The sequence below is a fragment of the Nicotiana attenuata genome, unplaced genomic scaffold (genome assembly GCF_001879085.1).
Source record: "Nicotiana attenuata strain UT unplaced genomic scaffold, NIATTr2, whole genome shotgun sequence".
NCBI classification, from domain to species: Eukaryota; Viridiplantae; Streptophyta; class Magnoliopsida; order Solanales; family Solanaceae; genus Nicotiana; species Nicotiana attenuata.
Window position 1 is genome coordinate 38,802 of NW_017674551.1, and position 4,280 is coordinate 43,081.

The window sequence follows — 4,280 nt, forward strand, 5'->3', positions numbered from 1 at the left end:
AGAGTCAAAACGCTTTTGGGACACTTCTGAAGCACAACCATTCCAATAGGATAGTAACGTCACCATAAGCTTAGCTATGGAGACGGTTCGTAAAGGCGACACAATAGGGTAGTTTGTGGGAACGGTTTTGTGAAATTAAAGTATAGTGGAACGGTTTATGTTTTTCCCGTTACTTTCCCTCCTATATATTTACTAAAAAAATAAATATAAAACATATGACCCCACCAACATTTTAATAACTTTGTTTAGGTTATATTTTAAGTTTAAAAAATATACAAAACCCACAAAAACATAAGACGCCTCTTTCTCCAAGTTTGAACCCACAAAATTTCTCTGTATTTTCAGCCTTGAAAAATCCGACGACGGCCTGCTCAGGCGAAATAAGGGAGTTTCCGGCGAATGACGGCCTGCTCCGGTTAATGTAACGCAATCTCCGATGTAGGCTGTTGGTGTTTTCACCTGTTCGATGTTTGTATGGTTGTTCGCTGAGCACTGAAATTGTTCGCTGCTTCTTTCGATCTGCTTTCTTCTCTGGTAATATTCTTCATAAACCAATTATTTTACTTACTTTCAGTATTTTTTTTGGCTGAAAAATTGTTGTTTTGCTCAAATTTGTTTGTGATTTTTAGTTTGTAAAATTGGGGGTTTTGTTGGTAGGTTTTTATTTCGTGTTCGAAACCCATGTTCGATGTTCACTATCGATGTTCGACGCTCGTTGTCTTGTTCGTTATTATGTATCGCTCGATGTTATATGCATCTCAAGTATCATTTCAAGCATGGCAGTATTTACTCATCTTTGGAGAAAAATTCAATCAAGTCTGAAATTAGTTGCCGTCTAGCAGGAGAGAATTTATTAAAGTGACTCCTACTAATATAGCTTAGCTCTAGTAATTAGTAGGAGTTGTTAGTTATTCATTTACTAGTAACCTTGCCCGCATTCTATTACTTCAAAAAGAGCATTCTTTATTATTGTCGTTGCCTCACCGGCTATTTGTCGCTTGGCTCTATTACTATGATATATTTTCTCTTCGATCGCCTTGCCGACTCTTTGTCGCTGTATAAGCCAATTGTAAACATAAATTGATGCCTTGGTTTCTAATTGTTGGTTAAAAAGCATGAAATACCTATTCTGAATGTGAAGAGTTTGAAATATAATTTTTGAAAGTGTTCCTGAGATTCACGCTCTAATGTCCCGACTGCACCTATCAATCAGTTCACTACCTCGATGGAGGTCTGTCTTTGTGTTGTTTATTGTTCTTTAGTTTTTTGTTGATTTGATATGCTAAAAATCTGTTTCGTTCAAGTGGTGGAAAATCTATTTTGAAAGACTGATTAGCATCCGAGAGAATGATGTGCGTTACGTACTTGTTAAAGATTGAAGTTTGTATCTTAGCCCCTTGTCCTACTTGTTATGGTTCATTAGTTTTAGAATGACATTAGCATAATACCTTGTTTTAATTATTGACATCTGCTGGTTTTTCTTACCTTTTCTATTTGAGTCATTCGATTTAATGTTGTGGTCTTAATGTATTCTTCTTCAGTTATTTGCTTTATGTTTCCTTTTCTGAGAGACTGATATATATAGTAGACAAATATGAAATATAGTACTTCTCACAACAGGTACTAGATTGATCAAGTAGTAAGGTACATAATTCTTTTTATCAAGATTTAGACATCAGTTTGTTAAGCTGTTTTTTATTTTATTTTATAAAATCAAGATTTAGAGCATCAGTAGTAAGTATATGATAGCCAATTGTTTAGTTGACATTATGTGCAACAAAAGCATCTCTACTTCAATACTCTAGGGGCTCTTTATTAATAAATGCTTTTGCTATTGTATTTTATTTTGGTATAATTTTGAATAGTCACCAGATTTTCTATAAGCATTTTACTTTTTGAATTTTGTGTATGGTTTGAATAGAAATCCTCTTTAACTCATTCAATATAATTGATTACAAATGAAATGAATGAGTTAAAGAAAATTTGTATTCAAACTATACCCAAAAGGCAAGATGCTCATAGAATATCTAGTGTAGTTCCTTAATAGTAGAGTGAAGAATTCTGGACATTGTCTTTGCTTTTCCAATTTAACAGTGAACTGACATATTTCATTTTAAATTTACACTACAAACAGTGAATGACACTATAAGCAATTTCAATGCATATTCGAGTTATATGCATTGAAAGTCAAGGCTCAAGTCTTTGAGTGTCAGTTTCATATTGGAAACTCTCCTCCTCCTCCTCCTTCCTCTGCGTTACTGTTTTTTTTTCCTTCTTTCTCTGCGCTACTGCTGCTATTTTCTCATTGTTGCATATATTCTTGTCACTGCTGCTGTCCAAATGACAAGATCTAGCTTACATATTGGGTGGACTTTGGTTCATAGAGGAGAACCTACTCTTCATTGCTTATCTTTCCTATGATTATTGGAAATCAGTTCATATTGCTAAGTTATTTCAGTTTCATATTGGAAACTCTAACATTCTTCTGCTGATCTTAATTTTCAAGTATTTGCATTACTTTTTATGGTACACACGGATAAGATTGTGGCACGTCATCAACTTAAAAAAATTTATTGTTCTTGCTAAATATAATAGCCACTATTTGTTAAAATGTTTGTTATTGGTGAAATTTGCCTTACGTAGCTGTTTATGTGACGGTTTTGGTGACTGCTGGCAACCAACTTTGCAATCAATCCGTCGTCCATCTACTGATAGCAACAAAGAAGGCCAACTCATTCCAGGTATTAATATTGCTTATTTAAAATTAAAAAGTACTGATTTAATATTGCATGAAATAAAGTCCCTAAAGTTGATAAAAAAAATTAGGGTCTTGATCCATAAGTGCATACAGATATCCGAATGTTGGTGGTCATCATATGTTGGTGATGTGGTTGAATTTGTCAACTGCCTTGAACACAGTTGATTCACTGTTCTTCTAAACATGTATAAATCCTTAATGGGGAGTCTTTTTTTTTTTGGGTTTGCAGGGCCTTATGTTATGTTACCAAAACCATTATCTCTTTGCTTTCCTCTTCTCTTTTATAAATATTGGGTTTGTGAATTCGTTCCTGTTACATGAGATCGTGAAGTAATTGAGTGACTAACGATTTCCAGAAGGATATGTTTAGAGAATATTGGTTAGGTGATTGCTACATAGATTTTGAGTTGGCTAGTAAAGGTGGGACTGTTCTTTTGCTAAGAAATAAACGAGTAAGAAAATTAAGAGGGAAAGCGAAAGTTGAGAGACTTTGCTTGTTCCTAAGCCGTAGTATGTTCAGCTGTTGGTTATAATGTTGTTTTTCGTAATAGCATATTCTGCTGTTGTTTTTGTTCAATAGCTGTCAGACATAATATTGTTTAGGCGATGTTGTTTTGGTTCAGTAGCTGTCAGCCGTAGTAGGTTCTGCATAATCGTATTTACAAATGATGTTTTGAGCAGGTCGAAAATTTTGCGATAGTCATATTTACAAAGGAATCTCTGCGGAAAAATTTAAGAATTTAGAGAATTTGAAAATTTTCGAGTTATCAAATTGGTCATTCAATTACTTTGTGATTCAATTATTAGCAGTCATATTGTTAAGCATTCCTCGTGCCATGCCAAGATTGACACCCATGCCAATTCTTGCTAGTAAAGGCATCTGAATAAGTGGTTGCTTTAATCCTAGATTAGACAGTGGAGGCATCATCATTTGAGACTCCATGTTTCTTGCATTGCTTATCAACTGAATTTGTGCTTGAAGCTACTTTAAGTACTTTATAACTCAATTATCTTAAAAATTTTGTTTAATTATTTCTCATTGTCTTTTGTAGGTGCAGCGATTGCCGATGAAAGCAGTGACGAAGACCTTACTTGAGTGTTGTTGATCGTTGTTAGACTTTCTATTATTATGTTTAAGGATATTTCAGTTTAGAACTTTTTGTATGCAAACTCATCTATTTTGACTTTTGAATAGTTGACCAAACAGTGTATCCATATTTTATTTTTGACATGGATAATGCTAGTTGGATATGGTGTAAACAATTTCATAGAATAGGAAAATATTTTTTATTTTGCTTCCATAAATATCAGAAATTATAATTTGTTGCAATAGAGAATATAACCGTTCTAGCAAATAATAAGAGCAGCCCCTAATAACTGTTCCAATATGTTATAGTATCCGTTGCAATAGGGTACTGATAATTGTTGCAATATATCATGAAAACCGTTGCAATAGACTTAAAAAATCAACTGTATTATTATACCAGGACAGTTTATAACCGTCCCAACAGAAAAAGAAAAC

At 33.6% G+C, this 4,280-nt stretch overlaps 1 long non-coding RNA gene across 1 annotated transcript; it reads left to right on the forward strand.

Moving 5' to 3' along the window:
* Positions 1–290: 290 nt before the first annotated feature.
* LOC109218884 lies at positions 291–4,057 on the forward strand. Its single transcript, XR_002066835.1, has 3 exons — positions 291–534; positions 2,644–2,741; positions 3,811–4,057. It is a non-coding gene; the product is annotated as an uncharacterized LOC109218884 (long non-coding RNA).
* Positions 4,058–4,280: the final 223 nt, after the last annotated feature.